The sequence below is a fragment of the Pseudorasbora parva genome, chromosome 3 (assembly GCF_024679245.1).
Source record: "Pseudorasbora parva isolate DD20220531a chromosome 3, ASM2467924v1, whole genome shotgun sequence".
NCBI classification, from domain to species: Eukaryota; Metazoa; Chordata; class Actinopteri; order Cypriniformes; family Gobionidae; genus Pseudorasbora; species Pseudorasbora parva.
This window is the reverse complement of record NC_090174.1, coordinates 37,451,510-37,471,705: the sequence shown is the minus strand read 5'-3', so window position 1 is coordinate 37,471,705 and position 20,196 is coordinate 37,451,510. Positions and strand designations below refer to the sequence as shown.

Here is a 20,196-nt window from a genome sequence, read left to right as displayed (position 1 = left end):
CCGACGCCCATGTATAAAAAAAAGATTGTATATTGCTGAACAGGGGGCTTGTTTCAAAGTCTTTCCTATGGGTGTTCAACAAACCAGTTTGAAAAACAAAAACAAAACAAAAAACAACCCGTTTTTCAGTTATTTTTCATGCCTTAACGACTTTTTTGTTTTGCTGCTTGTCATTCTCCAGGTCCATGATGGACTCCTGGGCTAATTTCACTTGGCTCTCTCAAGATCCATGCGGAGCTTCTTCTCTTGTTCAAGGGAACCCTCATAGGACAATGATAAATAAAATATATTAACAGCAGAAAACTGTTAACTATATAAATAATTAGAATTAATTTACATAATCAACTCACATCATCAACTTACTGCTCAAACTTTGTTTTGGATTTGGTCAGGGTGCTGACTTTGTCTTCCTCGACCTGAAGATCATCCAGTGTCTGCTGATTTGCCTCTTGGAGTGCTTTCTTCTCCTTCATTAGCTTGGCAGTGCTTCAAGAGCTGAGGGAGGGAGGGTAGAGCCGATGTGTTGACAGGCCGAAGTTGAGCGATGGGCACAGAGGCTGGAGGTGAAGACAGGGGATCCTCTGTGCTGAGTGGAGTTTGTGGCACTATGACACTATGCAGGTTATTGCTGAGGAATTGGCGGACTGAGGAGGTGGGAGAGGGAGGCTAGAGATACAGGCAGTGCAGGAGAGACCGGAAACACAGGAGCTACAGGTGGCGTGCCGCATCACCCACAAATAACACCTACTTAGCCATATCTTCAAGGTAAAACACTCCTTACTTCCTTTCCCTTTCTGACCTCATCTTATTGTGTTATTTCAGTTTTGTTTTATTTGTTACTCTTGTAGACAACCTGTGATGAGAACCATTAGTATTTTGAGTAATAGTTTGTTCACAGGTGCACATTTCAGTCATTAGCTGACTGCTTACAGCCCGTCAAATTTATTATTTGTGTTTACCAACACAAAATCATAACACCCTGCCTTACTAGCTGCCTCACATCAGCTGTTCATGCTTTAGGTGGTCCACGTAGCCATTTATGTGGCCCACATAGCGGGTCTCCCACACAGGTAGCTTACCACCTCAGTACAAACTTGCATTTCCCTTCGCCATCTCTCTCTCATTTTCACACAAGAGTGCCAGTATGCCTCCGACATACAGCCCTGCCACCCACCAGGACCCCCTTGAGACCCAAAGGAGCCATGTGATGGACATCCTTCAGCCAACAACCTGCAACTGCAGAGAAAGGAACAGTGAAACTGCAACACAAGTAGACACCAGAATCCCAGCCTGAGGTACGAAGAATTGACCAGCATCATTGTCTCCTTAATCACACTCCCACAGGATTCAAAGGGAGGTAAACAAACTGATGCTGTAAGTCACAGAGTTCCACAAAGACCTAACTCCCACTCAGCCTGTGAAAGCACAGCACAGGTTCAAGGATGCTGACAGAAGGGAACAGGCGAAGGAGATCGTCTCAGGTTACGTATGTAACCATGGTTCCCTGAGAGGGAACGAGACGCTGCGTCGAAACGCTAGGGGACGCCTCTGCGTGCCATGTCATGAAGCACTTGTGTAATCAGTCCAATAGCGGGACGATACATCACGGGTGGGTGACGTCATCGACCAGGAAGCTATAAAGCATGCCCGGACCAAACAGTCACTAGCTTCTGGAAAAGTCGAACAAATCGATCACAGGCATGCTGGGAGTATGGCATCTCGACGCAGCGTCTCGTTCCCTCTCAGGGAACCATGGTTACATACGTAACCTGAGACGTTCCCTATCTCGAGGGAACTTCGAGCTGCGTCGAAACGCTAGGGGACCTCAATACCCATGCCGCCAGAGTCCCAAATGTCTGTATGTGTGAATCAACCCAGAAACACCCGGGACCCCGGTGTAGAGGCTACATCTAGATTGTAAAACCTCACAAATGTATGCGGAGAGGACCACCCAGCCGCATCACATACCTCTGACAATGAAACTCCCAAAATAAGAGCCATAGAGGCAGCCATACTCCTAGTGGAGTGGGCGCGGACCCTCATTGGTGAAGGATGTCCGGCCGACTCATAAGCGAGCGAAATAGCCTCGACTATCCACTTGCTAAGCATCTGCTTTGAAGCCGGTTTTCCCTTGCTCGGGGACCCAAAAACACACAAACAACTGTTCTGAGTTTGGCCACAGGGCAGCCCTGTGGACATATGCATCTAGGGCCCTGACCGGACATAGCAGATTTAGCTTCTCTTGGTCTTGACTAGTGAACGGAGGCAGACAGAAAGCCTGCAGCATTACTGGTCCCGGCACATTAGTCGGGACCTTGGGAGCATATCCTTCCCTCGGGAAGAGAAATGCTTTTACCATTCCTGGTGCAAACTCCAGACAAGAGGGTGCCACTGCCTAAGTAGGCACCCTCGAGCGTGCCGCAGGTCTGCGCCTCAAAGTACCACGAAGGAAACGCATGACCCAAGGGTGTTTCCCCAATGATGCATTATCTAATGGAATATGATAAGCAGATATCGCCGACACATATACTTTCAGTGTTGACGGAGATAACCCTGCAGAGAATTTTTCTTGTAGGAACTCAAGAACTGAACCGAACGGGCAGTTAACAGGGTCCAAAGCCTGGTGCGTACACCACTCTACAAAAACAAAAACAAAACTCTCCATTTGGCGACAAAAACTCTCCATTTGAGTGCGTAAAGTCTCCTTGTGGATGGTGCTCTGGAGTGCAACATGGTCTCTATCACCTCAGTAGATAGACCCGTGTTTATGAACTGGGCCCCCTCAGGGGCCAAGCCCACCGTTTCCACAGTTCCGGGCGTGGGTGCAGTACTGACCCCCCCGGCCTGCGAAAGAAGATCTCTCCTGACTGGGATTTCCCAGGGAGGACCTTCTAGGAGAGACATAATGTCGGCGAGCCATACTTGGCCCGGCCAGAGCGGGGCTACCAATAAAAGCTGAACCCCGTCCCGGCGGACGCTCTCCAGCACTCCTGGGAGCAATGCCAGAGGGGGGAAGGCGTACAGACGCAGCCTCGGCCACGTCTGTACCATTGCGTCCAGCCCCAGCAGGGCTGGATGCGTGAGGGAGAAATATGCTGGACAGTGTGTCGTCTCGCGAGACGCAAACAGATACACCTGGGCTCGCCCAAAGCGGATCCACAGCTCCTCCACCACCTCGGGTGGAGTCTCCATTCTCCCGGCATCACTCCCTGCCTCGACAGGGAGTCTGCCGCTACATTCAGGACCCCCGGGATGTACATCGCCCTGAGCGAGAGCATCTTGCCTTGGGCCCATGTTAGCATATGATGCGTCAGCTTCCACACCCGACGCGATCTCAACCCCCCCTGGTGATTTATATACGAGACCACCGAAGTGTTGTCTGACCGAACTAACACATGGCGGCCCCGCAGGTCTGAGAGGAAGTGTTTGATCTTATATGATTGAAACAGCCATCAGCTCCAGCTGGTTTATGTGGCAGGAGAGCTGACGGCCGCTCAGACCTTGGGCCGAGCGGCCACTCATGACCGCTCCCCAGCCAGTTAGGGAGGCATCCGTCGTTAGCGTTACGCGACGACAAGGAGCCCCCAGAACTGGACCTTGGGACAGGAACCAAGGATCTTTTCACTTCACTAAGGCACGTAGGCAGCGCCGCGTGACCTTGATCAAGCGAAAAAGGGTTTCCCCTCAGGGAGAACCCCTTGGTCCTGAGCCACCACTGTAAGGGTCTCATGTACCGCAGGCCAAAAGGTACCCCGTTGGACGCTGCTGTCATCAGCCCTAACACTCTCTGAAAGTGTTTCACAGTGAGTGACTGACCTAGCTTTATCTGGTTCACGGTATCCAGGATCGTTTTTATCCTGGGAGGGGATAGCCGAGCCGACATTATTTTCGTGTCCCAGACTACCGCCAGAAAAGTAGTGCTCTGCAGCTTATAGGTGCCAGCACACATTTCTTTCCGTTCAACCTTAGCCCCAACACTCTCATATGGGCGAGAACAGCATCTCGATGCTGAACGCCCACTGTTTCGACTATGCTAACACCAGTTCCAATCGTCGATATAGTTGAGCACGCGAATGCCCTGGAGTCGCACCTGAGCCAGAGCTGCATTCACGCACTTGGTGAAAGTGTGGGGTGATTAAGCTAGGCCGAATGGCAGCACTCAATACTGGTAAGCTTCGCCCCCGAAAGCAAACCTGAAGACCTGTCTGTGCTGCGGAAGGATGGAGATGTGGAAGTATACATTTTTTAGGTCTATTGTGACACACCAGTCCTCGGACCTGATGTGACACACGATCTGTTTTATCGTGAGCATTTTGTTTAGCTGATGCAGATCTAAAAATAGGCCTTAACCCTCCATCCTTCTTTGGAACTATGAAGTACCGGCTGTAAAAGCCCGACTCTCTGCAGAGGGGAGGGACCCGTGTATAGCCTCTTTTCGCAGAAGAGTCTGTACCTCTCGTTCCATGACCAGAGGCTGCTCGGGGGTTACTACCGTAGGAGTAACCCTGCTGAACACGGGTGGGTGTGACCCGAACCCTTTTTATAATGTGAGCAGGACCCATTCTGAGATATTCGGCAGAAGTTTCCACGCTGCCAGAAAATCTACTAAGGGAACCAGCCTCTCGAGGCTGGTCTCTGGATTTTCCTGGGTGGTCAGCCCGGTGTCCTGTAACGGATAACCGGCAGGTAGCAACCGAACTGACCGCCCCGGGGCCCTCACGAGAGGGCGCAAACATCCCCAAGCCGCTACGTTTCCGGGCGGACAAGGAGATATATGTTCGCCGGGGACCGCCGCGCCCTGAAGCACCAACGGTGGCAGGGTTGGCAGACCGGCCCCCCCCCCGATGGCACCGGGAACGAGCGAGCGCCTCGGCGAGCCGCACTCTCCCGGAGGGGACTGCCATCGGAAGTCCTGCGCCTCTGACGTCAGGACTTCTTAGCCGAGGCCTTCCTAGCAGTAAGGACGGCCCTCAGATCCGCCCTACCACGGGAAGGTCCCGGCTGAGCGCGTCGCCCGGACCCCCGATCTCTCTGCGGGGGGGGCCCCGAGCGGCCACGCTCTCTCTTTGTTTTGCTCGGTGTAGGTTTGAGAAAGGATGTACTCGGCTGAGGCTGCCCCGCCCGACAGCCCCAGAGGGACATTTTGATTTATTTATTTATTTATTATATAAATATATTTTTATATTTCACATATCAATATCCCCCAGCAGGTCTGCTTGTTTTATATGCTTGCAGGGCAACCGCCGTATACAAACCGGCGGCCGCCTGATCTGCTGCCGAATATGCCCTACCCCCAAAGCCGACTTTTTTTTTTTTTTTACCGGCTTGTTGTGGGCAGCTGTGGGGCTGTGTGACGATGTGGACTCGGGGGAGAGATAGCTCGCAAGCGTCTCTTCCCCGCGAGACATCGTCGCCCTTTCTGAATGATAGATGCAGACCCATAATCTACGCGATGCCTCGGCAAACACGCGATCTGAGCCACTAAACTCAACCCCGTAATCTACACGCTGCCTCGGCAAGCGCGAGATCCGCGATCGAGTCATAGAATCTATATTGTAGACCCGTGATCTACACGCTGCCTCGGCAAACGCGAGATCCGAGCCACTAGATTCAGCCCCTCGTAATCTCAAACATGCTGTCTGCTCGCCATTATATTGTTCTTTCTCTTTCTTATTTTATTTATATATTTATTTATTTTTTGGCGAACTTCTTGACACTCGGCCGGCCAGTCTAAACTTAACCTGGACACAGCGCGAGTTAACGTTACACCAATAGCACCTCTTTTTATGAGTGTGTGTGTGTCGTTTTCTTTTGGCAGATCATCATCAGCGCTAACAACATCCAGTTCCTCGGAGCTGGAGTGCTGCGCTGCGTTTGTGCCTCAGCGCGAGCGGAAGAAAACCGCAGAGCGTGCTTCCAGCTCGCTAACTGAGGCATGAGATCCAGCGGGTAACGTTAAAGGCAGAGATAGGGGATCACCCGTCTCTAACCCCGCCACTAGATCCAACTGCGATCCCCAGGACGCGAGCCTTCGCTGCGCCTCGGCAACAGCGGGACCCGAGCCCTGAGGACCGCGAGCCAAAGCACTCTCCTCGAAGAGTGCCCGGCGTGATCTTAATATGCGCATTGGGAGTCTCTCGCAATGCTCGCAGCCGACCCCCTCGAGAGCTGACTGGGCATGCTCGAGCCCCAAACACATCACACATTAGGACGTGTGTATCCCAACCTGTGATGTAACATGGGCAGGGAGGAACACAACACCTATATGTCTTTTTTTTTTTTTTTTTTTGAACACACACACAATAAATGGACATACAATTCACACAGAGCGCTTGTGAAGACACAGAAGCTAGTGACTGTTTGGTCCGGGCATGCTTTATAGCTTCCTGGTCGATGACGTCACCCGCCCGTGACGTATCGTCCCGCTATTGGACTGATTACACAACTGCTTCATGACATGGCACGCAGAGGCGTCCCCTAGCGTTTCGACGCAGCTCGAAGTTCCCTCGAGATAGGGAACGTTGGTTTTCAGGAGGCATTTTTACAATGCCAATTGTTTCAAAGCAGCTTCAGTGTGTAAGTAAAATTATTTTACATATTTGTTAGACCTGTCATTATGTCCTGACAGAATATGAGACAGATAATCTGCAAAAAAATCAAGCCCCTCCCAGTGGTCCTATTGCCATTTGCAGAAATACACCACTCTCGGTAAGAAACAACCAATAAGAGCCAGGAAGAGTGTGTTAGCAGTGTCAATCAAGCTTGTGTGCGTGCTGATTACACCCCTCTCATGCAAAGCACGTATACAGGCATTCAAATTCAAGATTAGCGGACAAACAATCCAAACTGCCATTTCCTAAAGTGGCACCTGCTCATGAAATAAAGACAGATAAACGGAAAAAGACAGATGACGATGATAAAAATTTTTTTAAAAAAAAGAATTAGATAGAGCCCAAAATAAAGTAAAAAATCGAAGCAGCTTTTCCAAGTGGAGGGAGCTACATGTCCACACTGAGTCTGTAATTCGCATGCGAAATTTACGCACGTCAAAAAATAAATTCGACCTCATGTTATGTCAATCACGCTTGCACATTTCCTCTGAAACTTTCGTCCGTCAAAAAAAAAATCGGAACAGTTTCAATTTTCTGCGTTTTCGTATCCGTAAAAACGCATTTTGAGAGACGTTTTGACAACTCAGAGCCACCATACATATTATTCTAGCAAAAAAATCTAGCAAAAATACCACAAATATTATTATATCACAGCTATAATTATAGCACATCAAGTCTCTGTAAAGTTGTGTGTGTGCGCGTGTGTGATCGGATCCATAGACATACTGCCGGGATCAGTTGATTCATGGAAATTAGTGGTCTTCTTTTTAATATGTGTCTCCAGTATCGCTAGCAAAGCATCAAACTGAGCTTGATAGGAGGGGAAACTCTCCTCTCTACCTGATCGCAGGAGTGGATGAACACAATCTCCTCAGGACAAACAAATCATCCTCACTAGACGTCACTTTGTCTTGTTTTGCGTTTTTTTTTTTCCATGCGGCATTCATTAATACGCATCGGACTCAGTGTGCAAGGTCTCTGTGCGTGATGAATTTTTCGGATCACGAATACGAAAAAAAGCATGCAAAAATATCGGACTCAGTGTGCAAAGACCTTAAAAGGGTACTTCAGCGCTGGGAAGATGAATCTGTATTTAAACTGGTTCATCAATGTAGTAGAAATGTGATTTTTTTATTTTTATTTGGTGCCTTCTAGACTGAGAAAAGACAGAAAATGTATTTTTGTTTCATGGGGATGAAAGACTACAATTCCCAGAATACTTCGCTGCCCTGTGAGGCCATTCCCAAAGCCACCAACTTGATTACTGTGACTGAGTTGGAGAAGACACTACAATTAAAAACTGAACGTGTCTGTTATAAATATAATGAGTGAGTCACCGCGCGAGTATCACAGCACTGAGCACTAACTGCAGGAGTGAGATAAATGAGCTGAGCTCTCTTGATGAGAGCTGAGGTAATCGCGACTACACTCGCGGGATACATTCACAACGCAAGTTCAGTCTGGCCCGTTTCAGTTCATGCCTTTGCAAGCTTAACTTTCATAGAAATTAATTTGAGAAGTTAAAAGACTTACATTGCTCACCATAGCTCTGTTTAAATGAGTGCCTGTAGCTGCCAACTGAGCTCTGAGTGTAATCTCCCATCCCCCATGCACCGGTTCAAAACGGAAATGGCTCCCTCTGCTTGCTGTAGTCTTTAGCCTTTGGCCAAACATTCCTCCTATGATGCAAATATTGTCAATTTGCATCATAGGAGGAATTTTTCCAGAAATAAAAAGCATGAATCTCTTTTCTCATGGGGATATGAGGGGGGAAAGCACATTTACTTGAATATACTCCAGGGTTTCTACTGATACAACGGTTTCCAGAGAGGAACTGCTTAGTGAAACCTCTGAGGACATTGAGAAGTGAAGTTTGTTTGTTTTGGTGTGATGTGCACCTTGTTTATGACCTGAGTTAAAGAGACAATAAATACCTGTTCCCAGTCAGCAAACTTCTTGTCCTCTTCCTTATACACTCACCAACATTGAACATTCCTCAGAACCACTCAAATCTTATCATCCTAGCATCCACAGCTGAGATAGTAATCATAGCAGACACATTTCAATAGCGAGCTATGCTGAAAACATCAAGCTGTATGCTTTATTCCTAGCTGACCCATTAAGCCTTTATCTGTGAACTGTTTAGTCATGCATTGGTCTCTCATCCTTCCTCTCAACAACAAGCATGCCAATCTTCCCAGACGGGAGACCTAAAGGACTGACTGGCCATTATGAGGATCACTGGTCCCACCAGGGTTGCTGAAAGCCTACAGCACCATAACCAACACAACTGGTCAATGGGAGAAGAGGACTAACAATACATGACCCAAGCCAGAGTTGCAGCCACACTTGACCAAGGGTATCACCTCCTTAGCTCCAAGCTCATGGATCTGAAACAGAAAGTAAAACAACCTCACACAACAGATCACATAGACAAGCAAGGAGTTGACACATGCTTAAAGCCTCACAGAACAACTAGGCTCATAACAGAATCAAAAGACTTTAAATGACTCAGATAGCTGCTGAACAATGAGAGCAGATGTACAAAGCAAGTACAGGACCAGTGCAGAACTGTCACTATGGCAACAGCCCAGGTACGAGATAAGCCATTGGCAGAAGCCTTGAAAGACAGCACCCTCAATCTGCAAACCCCACATGCAGGGAACTACAGATTCACTGCCCAGTGCTACATTTCCTAGCATGCTATGCAAGGAAATGCATTAGAAGAATACATTTCTGATAAAGTGTTATGTGTTTTTTCAGTAAAGGGAAAGAAGTTGGTTGTTTGTGTTAATGTTTAATGTTCATTTATGTTGGACATTTAGAGTAGTTTCTGTTACTGAATTGTGCTGTAACCATTGTGCTGAAGTGCTTAGGATGTGGGCATTCGATGTTCTATGTCAATGTCAATGCTGACACCATTTTTTTATTAGTGGTTAATGACATACATTGTCCATAATGATGAACAATATTGCTGACCCAACTGATCTGATTTATTTTGCATAATCTAAGTTAAGTTGAGTGTAAAACGTCCTTCATTAAAATAAGTAAAGGTAATAAAATGTTTGTGTGTGTATTTACATCATATGAAACAACAAATTATATCAAACTTAAGCCATTTTACCTATATGGAGAAATCAATATATATCTACAGTATTCTTCAGTTTCTTTTTTTGACTTTTTTAACCTTCCAGTTATTAGTAATCTTACATTATGTATTTAATTTCAACAAAACCAGTTATTGTAGATGTTACTGCATAAGTACATTTTCTAAGTTAAACTGACTAAACATTTTGTTCAGTTTTTTTGTCTCATTTGCTGTATATGAAAATAAATGTATCAGACATGAAACAATCCACCACTAACACTATATGGAGAAGAGCAATTGAAATAAAAGAGATGAATATAATGTTTCTGATGAATATAATGTTTCTGTAAAAAGATGAATATAATGTTTTATTGAGCACATTTTCAGAGTCAAATGGGAGCAGGTGACAGTGAATGTGAAGGTTTTTACTCAGCTGCCTCTTTGCTCTGGAAAAAAAAGTACACAAATAAAAAATCTGTACACATATGATATGGAACAATTTATGGTAAAATAGAACCTTTAAAATACAAGTATGTTTGCAAATATGTAAAAAAACACTGAGAAAAAATACCTTTCTAGCATCACGGCTCTTGGCTTTGAGCTTGTTGACCTGAGACTCAGCAATGTCAGCACACTCCTCAGCCTCTTCCAGCTCATGCTGCACCTTCCTCAACTTGGACAGGTGAGTGTTTGCTTGCTCCTCCTGCAAAGTCATATACGATTATATCAGGAACATATATTCTGAAACTGTTTATAGTTCTCAATTGAGGTACTCACAGATTCTTCACCCTGTCTCTTGTAAGCCTTGACCTTCAGCTGAAGCTTGTCAACCAGATCCTGCAGTCTGTTGAGGTTCTTCTTATCCTCCTCAGTCTGCAGATAATGAACATGGATAAGATTAGAGCATAGTCAAATTAATGTGACCGGAATTTTACTACACATTTTATGTACCTGGTAGGTGAGCTCTTTGACTCTCCTCTCATATTTGCGGACTCCTTTAACAGCATCAGCTCCACGTCTCTGCTCTGCTTCAACTTCAGCCTCAAGCTCACGGACCTAAAGTTAGTGGGAGATATTATTCAAATCATTTCACTCAGGAAAATATTTAGAGATGTTTAGACACTTCACACTGTCCACATCAAGACTCAGAATACAGGCGAACATCAAAATAAAAACAATCTTACTCTGGATTCCAACTTCTGGAGTTGTTTCATTCCTCCCTTCATGGCCCGATTCTCAGCCTCATCCAGACGGTGCTGAAGGTCCTTCACTGTGACCTCCAGATTCTTCTTCTTCATTCTCTCAAGATGAGAACTGGTGTCCTGCTCTTTCTTGAGCTCTTCTGCCATCATTGCAGCCTTTTGCATTAATACAACAAGTCATTAGATTCAGATGTTCTAAGTACACAAGTGTCTTTTAAAACATTTGGCAGCTACTGTTACTCACATCAGTGATGGCCTTCCTGGCCTTCTCCTCTGCATTTCTGGCTTCCTGTACAGTGTCATCAACTTCACTCTGGATCTGAACAAGGTCAGCCTCAAGCTTCTTCTTGGTATTCAGGAGACTTGTGTTCTACAAAAATGAAAGCAACAGTTTGAACATTTTGAATGATGCTCTCAATTTCCTTAAACAAAATGCCCTCACCTGAGAGTGCAGGAGCCCAACACGCTCACTGGCATCCACCAGCTCTTGTTCAGCCACTTTGCGGCTTCTCTGTCTGCTCTAGAGCAGCTCTCAGCTCCTCAATCTCAGACTGCATCAGAGTGTTTCTGCGCTCCACCATGGTCACCTGCTCCTTCATGTCTTCCTGTCCTCTCTGGGCATCACCAAGGTGCAGTTGGGCATCCTGAAAATAATATCTTTAGAATAAGCTTTCAGTCTGCTTTCTGTTGACCTTAACAAAAGTTAGATTATACAAACATATTAATACATCCAAAAGTCAAACAGAATTCATATACCTTGAGTTGTCCCTGAACATTCCTGAGCTGTTTCTGGGCCTCAGCAGCCTGGCGATTGGCATGGCTAAGCTGAATCTCCATCTCATTAAGGTCTCCCTCCATCTTCTTCTTGATTCTCAGGGCATCATTCCTGCTTCTGACTTCAGAGTCCAGAGTGCCCTGCATGGATTCAATGACTCTCTGGCTGTTCCTCTTGATCTGTTCCATCTCCTCATCCTTCTCTGCAAGCTTCCTGTCAATCTCTCCCTTGATCTGGTTTAGCTCAAGCTGGACACAAAGAATCTTGGACTCCTCGTGCTCCAGGGTACCCTATAATAAATAAGACAACATTAAAATATCAGAATGAAAATGAACATTATGCATTAACAACACATAATGTGGGTTTAGCAATAATTCCATATTGATCTCCAGGTATTTACTTCAGCCTCCTCTAGGACGGTCTGAATCTCTGCCTTCTCAGTCTCCACTGTCTTCTTGGCCTTTTCCAGCTCATGGATGCTCTTACCAGTCTCACCTAACTGCTCTGTCAGATCTGAAATCTCCTCTATAGAAAGAAAAATTGTATTATCTGTTATCATAATGTGTTTACTTTTTTAAGATAATTTAGAATTAGAACATTGAAGTATTTTCTAATATAACTGTTTAAAGGTGCACTATGCAGCTTTTGTCCACTGGAGGGCGCCTATGCAAAACAAATGCGTAGTTTGATGACGCAAAGTGTGAGCGCAGCATCTTGGGAGATGTGGTCTTCTCATCACAGCCGGTGAAAAATAGGACTCGGGCAGAAATCACGTTCATGCATGCGGTTATTAACGTTACTGTAGTCTAAAGCAGAGCAGGACCGAGTGTTATGGACCTGAGCAAAGCTGCTGGAGCGATTGTTAAACAAATACCCGCCTTGCGAATACCGGGACTTTTATTATGACGGGACGGGACACATTCGCCGGTCGTCTGCACTGATCCGCTCTTCCGGTTATGATTTTGAGGTAATGGAGCTCTGTTTATCATATTAGATACATTTAAGTGTGTTTAAAACGATGTTATGACGTTACTCCGTGCGTTCAGTTGTTCACACTGCTAAGAGTAAAGCGCTCCTGCCAAATAAAAGCCGAAATCGAGGGTAACGCAGATATGACGCGATTGACAGGCGACTCCCTCAAATGCAATGCTGCAACGTCCCTGTCCTTAGTTAAAATAGCAATTTTCACACAATTTACAAATAGTTGGAAACATCTGGGATATTGTAGGTACTCAACTGAACAAAATATAAAACACTGGCCTAGTGGTTTTTGGATATTTTACTGCAAAAATACTACATAGTTCACCTTTAACTCTTACGCTGCAGATATATATCTTGTTCTCTCTCTTAAGGGTCTCCAGCTGATGCAGAGTCTCCTCATAGGAGTTCTTCATCTTGAACAGTTCAGTGCTGAGTGAACGAGCCTCTTTTTGGGCACCTTCCAGCTCTGCCTGACCTTCCTCATATTTCTGCTTCCATTCTGCCAAGACCTTTGGTGGAAATATTTTAGGATTGGTTCATTTAGAACATGTTTAACAAAGCCCAATCCAGCAATACTTTACAAAGATAGTATCATATAATGAATACATTTTACCTTGTCAAAGTTTCTCTGTTTCTTGTCAAGGTTAGCAGCCAAAGCATTGACTCTCTCCACATCAATCATGAGGTCCTCCACCTCACCCTGGAGTCTCTGTTTGGTCTTCTCCAGAGATGCACATTTGGAGTTCACTTCCTCAATTTGTTCCTCTGCCTCTTGCAGACGCTGAGCCAGCTTCTTCCTGTTATGTAATACACATTATTTTGAATTAAATTCTATAATTACAGCTGTAATTGGGACTATTATACACAAATATACATACTCGGACTCTTCAAGCTCCTTAGTGCGCTGGATGGCATCTGTTTCATATTTGGTTCTCCACTGAACAACCTCACTGTTGGCCTTGGACATTCCCCGCTGCAGCTCAGCCTTTGCCTCCTGCTCTTCCTCAAACTGCTCACGGAGCAGGTCACAGTCATGACGGGCTGATTGCACAGCATGGGCCAATGTGTTCTTAGCCTAGGAGACAAAGTCACATAATATTAGCTTGTATCTACAGTAAAGAAATTGACAAGTATATGCATGTATTGATGTATTACCTTAACCTCATCTTCAATATGTCTCTTCAGCTCCTCAATTTGCTGAGTGAAAGCTTGTTTGCCTCTGGTGAGCTGAGAAACCAGAGCCTCTTTCTCCTCCAGCTGACGCCCAAACTCACCTGTTCAGATGTTTACTAAGTCAGTTCAATTCAAAATAAACCATTTAATAATATAATGAGAAAAGTATTTCTTACACAATTAGGCTGGGGAAATATATTACATCATCGTACATTCAATCAATATATAATAAATGAGCATTGAGAATGAAGTCAAAGGATCATGTAAATATGTTGCAAGGATGCTAATTTACTCATAATTGATTATCTTCATATTTTAGTGATTGATATAAAATGCTCAGCTGCATCATTTGGTTTGATATTTTTTAGATATTGTGCCATTATTTACCATTTTCAGTTTGAAATCTTACTCTCTGAGCACTGAGGTCATTTATTCGGCGAAGGTTTTCATCATTCTTGGACTTAATTTCACTAAGTTGGTCCTCAAGTGTGCGGCAATTCTTCTCAAGATTAGCCTGTAAACACCAATATTATTGACTTTTTAAAAATCTTAACCACATGTGTTATATTTTCGTGAAATATTTTAGAAACCATTCTTAAACCTTTGCTTTGGCAACAGCCTCCATGTTGCTGGAAAGATCATCAATCTCCATTTTGTATTCACTCTTCTCTTTCTCAAGCTTCTGCTTGACACGCTGCAGGTTGTCGATTTGCTCTCCCAGCTCAGCCACACTGTCTGCCTGCTTCTTGCGGAGGGCAGCAGCAGTAGCTTCATGCTGGAGGGTGGACTCTTCAAGATCACGACGCAGCTTCTGGAATTCAGCTTCTCTCTTCTTATTCATCTCGATCTGAGCAGCAGTGGCTCCTCCAGCCTCCTCAAGCCTCTCACTGATCTCCTCAAGTTCCCTGGAGAGATCAGCTCTTTGCTTCTCAACCTTGGCACGAGCAGCGCGCTCAGCCTCAATCTCTTCCTCCAGTTCCTCAATGCGAGCCTATGGTGAAAAGTATAGTTAATTAGATGATTTGTATTTATTCTGTATTTGATCATAATGATCATAATGTTTGAAAAAATCTAAAAATACATGGAGCTCCTTGATCTTCTTCTGCAATTGAGCACCCAGAGATTGTTCATCTTCTATCTTGCTGAGCAGCTGACTTGTTTCAAAGTCTTTTTTTTTTGTTTCAAAATCTTGCTGCTCAAGCTTTGTCTTGGATTTGGTCAGGGTGTTGACTTTGTCCTCCTCGGCCTGAAGATCATCCAGTGTCTGCTGATGTGCCTCTTGGAGGGCTTTCTTCTCCTTCGTAAGCTTGGCAATGCTCTCATCCTGAGCTGCCATTTCCTCAGTCAAGTTCTTGACCTGTGTGAATTTTTTATTTTTATATTTTCCAAATAAGCTTATATTTTGCTATTTATATTTTATATGTCAGACAGAGATCAAGTCCAATTTTAAACCAACTCATTCTTAAACCTTATTTTCAGTGGCATGTTTCTCCTTCTCCACTTTAGCCAAGGTGAGCTCCAGTTCATCAATGTCTTTCTTCAGCTCAGAGCACTCATCCTCCAGTTTCCTCTTCTTAGCTGTCAGCTCAGCATTGATTTCTTCCTCATCCTCCAGTCTTTCAGTTGTCTCTTTAAGCTGGATTTTGCTTTTGATCAGACCCTCACACCTCTCCTCGGCATCTGAGAGATTCTCAGATTTCTGTTTAAAAAAAAAGGTTGCTATAATTTTGGAAACAGCATTGCATATTTTAATGGATCCTAATTTCAATTAATTTAATTCAATAATACTCACAGCTGCTACTTGCAGCTGGAGATCATTTTTTCTCTGGCAGCAGTGCTACCATCTTCTCTTCAAGCTCCTTCTTTTTTGCTTCAGCCTTGGCAAGATCTTCTTTGCATTTTGTAAAGTCCTCTTTCATAGTTGCCAGCTCCTTCTCGGTCTCGGCACTCTTCAGCAGAGGCTTAATCTTGTAGTAAACCTTCATCCATGGCCAGTGTTTGACATTCATGAATGAGCGGATGTTGTATTGGATGATGTAAATGGACTCCCTGTGAATAATTCATCATTAAATTACATAACCATTATCATTGTTTACCATTTGTACAGTTAATATTGATGGCAATGTATTCATGCAATTATCACCTCCTTTCCATCATCTCCACAAATTCCCTCCTCATCACATAGCCACGGCACAGAGCCTGAGTCATTGTGACCAGAGCAGCCAGTTTCTCATCACGCATCTCCTCAAGAGTACCCAGGAGGCCAGCTTTGAAGAACACCTGAAATTATATACATTAAATAAAACATTATGCATAACCTGTATGGGATACAAATATCACTGTATATTTAAAAGTTTTAAAACTGAATATGAACCTTTGTGTGTCCAAATCTGTACTGGTCATGATCAATGTCGATGGATCCCAGGAGTTTCTCACAGGCCTTTTTGTTATCCATAAACTGTCCTTCGGGGATAACACTGGCATTCAGCACCTTGTATCTATGGAAGATTGGAAGATTTATCTAAATTCTTTTTATCTTCTAATATTATCTTCTTTTTGTCTTTTTATCTTCTAAACAGTTTGTTTTTGTTTTTTTCATATGGTCCCATTTACCTCAGTTTGAAGTCACCATAGAGGATTCTGCTGGGGAAACCCTTTCTGCAGATTCTGATACCTTCAAGTACACCGTTACACCTCAGCTGGTGGATAACCAAGTGGTTCTCCATGAGACCTATGAGAAACAACTTACATCATGAACTTGGTCAAATAAAACATAGCATTATTATATACACATTAATATTAAATATTGTCTTTATTACTTTACCAGGAGTCTTGGACTCATTGGGAATAAGACAATGCACAGTGAGTGCTCCTCAAGTTAGTCATGAGTTTGTCACAAGTTCTCCTGTTTAATAGGGAAAATAATTAGATTTCTCACAGATTTTATTTTAATTCTCTATGACCTAGAGTGAAACAAGCTCATGTACAGTCACTGCTTTCAACTGCATCATTATTCATATTTGGTATCTAGCAAAGACATACTCTGAACTGAGAAGAAACAGTCTGCATGGAGCCACCCTTCTTCTTGCCTCCCTTCTTGCCACCACCAGTTTCTATTCAGATGAAGAGACAAAGTTATGCATATAATTTAAACAAGAACAGAGTGTAAAACTGAATCAATGTTTGATTCATTTTTATATAATACGGATATAATCATGTTCACAGTTCACACTTCATTTTATTACCCTCAACAACAGTCGGGTAGAGAGTAGCCAGCAGTTTGACAGAAGACTTCTGGTACAGCAGCAAAACAGACTCATTCAGTGGATCCTTGTTCTTGTCCAACCAGCCAGCAACATTGTAGTCCACAGTTCCAGCGTAGTGAACCAGGGAGAAGTGGGCTTCAGCCTTGCCTTTGGCAGGCTTTGGTTTCTGGAAAGCATTGCACTTGCCAAGATGCTGATCATACAGCTTGTTCTTGAAGGTAGTGTCTGTAGCCTTCGGGAACATGCACTCCTCTTCAAGGATGGAGAAGATACCCATGGGCTGTTTAGAAAGGATTGTTGTTTAATTACAAACAAAAAAAGTAAGATTTTAAGAATAGACCATGAAAATGAATACTTACAAAATCAGTAAAGAACCTTCTCAATGAGCTCAATGCAAGCAGGCAAGTCCATGCGAAGTCAATGAACTCCCAAATAATGCCCTCCTTCTTGTATTCCTCTTGTTCCAGCACAAACATGTGATGGTTGAAAAACTGTTGCAGTTTCTCATTGGTGAAGTTAATGCACAGCTGCTCCATGCTGTTGAACTGATGGAGAGAAAAAATAACAGAAACATTTACTGACTTCTGCATATGGTTAAATTTACAATAAAAGGAGATAATAATTATTCGGTAACACTTTACTTGAAGGGGTGTGCATAAGACTGACATGACACCTTCATAATCATGACATGACACGTGTCATGAATATGAAGGAGTTTTTATGCATGTTTATGACAACTGTCATTAAGTGTCATTCGCTTAATTATGTCATTTTTAATGCAATGATGACATTTCAGAGTTGTCTTTGTTATGACAACTTGACATAAACCAATACATCATAACCTGTCAGTGTCTTTGTCATGACAACTTGACATTACCAAGACAACATAACCTGTCATAAACAGACATGACACCACTGGTAATGTGTACGCTGTAACAGTTGTTGACAGAGCCTCAGTCAGGTTAGTTTGTTTAGGTGTTTAATGTCAATTTAGTTTAATGTCAAGAAAAAACAATTCACAACAACTACATAGCAGATTAATTATTAAATTTAAGAAACTACTTAGCTTTTTGGGTTTACATTACATTAGTTGCTAGGCAACGTGGGGGAGAGGATGCTGGCGTTGTCTGTTCGCCGCTTCTCCACCCACAAATCATGTTAACTTTACTATTAAATTTAGATGTTATTTTATTTTCTTATGTTTGTGACTAGTCTAACAGAGCTACTATTGGGACTGTTGCTGATTGGTTGCAGCCACTGAGAGGACGTTGTTTGCCGTTTTTTTCACCGCTTCTCTTCTGTTTTTGTTTGAATTTGTGGTTGGTTTTGGTTTGAAGGACATTTGATGTTGCTCGCTGCGGCTGCTCTCTCTTCTGGGTGTCGGCTGCTCACTGGTGGTCTCCCTCGGGCTTGAACTGCATGGTGGCTGAAGTTTGCTCCATGCTAGCGTCATCAGCGTCCGGCATGATGTTGAGATGTAATTTTTACTTGTTATTCATGTATTGTTATTTTTTCCCTTTGTTGCACTTTGAGATTCTTCGGAATGAAATGTGCGTTATAAATAAAATCTATTATTATTATTATTATTATTATTATTATTATTAATAAACTGTCATGTGGTTTGTTTTGACGTTGGCTGTCATTAGGCTATTATAATGTCATGATTTTTTTATAAATTTAATTTGTCATTTACATGTCATTAAGTGTCAATACTCTGTCAAAATATTTTATAACATTGTCATGAATATATTTCTTGACCTAAACTACAGTGGTACAAGTTGAATTTGTCATTAACATGTCATTAAGTGTCAATACTGTGTCAAATTATTTCATAACATTGTCATGAATATATTTCTTGACCTAAACTACAGTGGTACAAGTTGAATTTGTCATTAACATGTCATTAAGTGTCAATACTCTGTCAAACTATTTTATAACAGTGTCATGAATATTTAGCTTGACCTGAAATATGGCATCATAGAGGAAATCGTACAGAGTCATTAAAAACTATTAATATAACTCAAAATGATAGCGTGGCATAGACATATAAACCTATGATGTCTATGGTGGCACCACTGGTAATGTGTACGCTGTAACAGTTGTTGACAGAGCCTCAGTCAGGTTAGTTTGTTTAGGTGTTTAATGTCAATTTAGTTTAATGTCAAGTAAAAACAATTCACAACAACGTTATTTTGGGTTTAATATACTTTATTTAAACTTTCGCTCACTCTTTAATGAATAGTTTGAGTTTATTCTCACCATTCCGTTTGTTATGGTGGAGTCCCGTGTGCTGGTGCACCGTCAAAAGGGGTTCGGGCGGAAACGTTGGCCCTATATATAATGTTCCGGCCTAGGCTCTAGCCGCAAACATTCCTTGTTCAGCCCGGGGAGGGGCTCTAAAGACTATTTCTCTTATTTTTATACATCGGAAGATAATTTATAAAGGGAAGTCATTTGACAAATTGTTATTTTTCTGTGTTTGTTTATGTGTGTATATGATGTTGATATATATATGTTTATTTTGTGTAATGGCCATTATTTGTGTACGTGTTTTCCCCTTTTTGCGTTAATTGGTGCTGGTCACCTGTGTATAAATTCATGCCTTGTGTTTTTAAGAGTCAGTTCTGTGAGAGGGCAGGTCTTAAAAATTAAATGATTGATTTTATTTCTCGAACTCCTTTTCATATTTTTAAGACATTTGAAATTGTCTATTATCTAACCTTCTGTTGAAGCTGGTGGAGGAAACTTAAAAAATAAAATAAAACATTGTGAACTGAAAAATATTAATGATGCTGTTATTAAAAAATAATTTGACAGCGTATTAACACCTAATTACATTTTACTGACAAATTAAACTTTTGCCACTGAAAAAAATGTATGACATTATAATGGCCTCAGTCAACATCAAAACCAACCACATAACAGTTTAAGGTTAACCCTATAAGCTAAGTAAGTTTCTTAAATTTGATAATCTGTTATGTTATGTTTATGAAAGGTTATGTTGTCTTGGTAATGTCAAGTTGTCATGACAAAGACACTGACAGGTTATGATGTATTGGTTTATGTCAAGTTGTCATAACAAAGACAACTCTGAAATGTC

General features: G+C 43.0%; 1 pseudogene; it reads right to left on the bottom strand.

The window, feature by feature from the left end:
- Nucleotides 1–10,029: 10,029 nt before the first annotated feature.
- Nucleotides 10,030–17,297, bottom strand: LOC137071048 (myosin heavy chain, fast skeletal muscle-like; annotated as a pseudogene).
- Between the last annotated feature and the right edge of the window lie 2,899 nt (nt 17,298–20,196).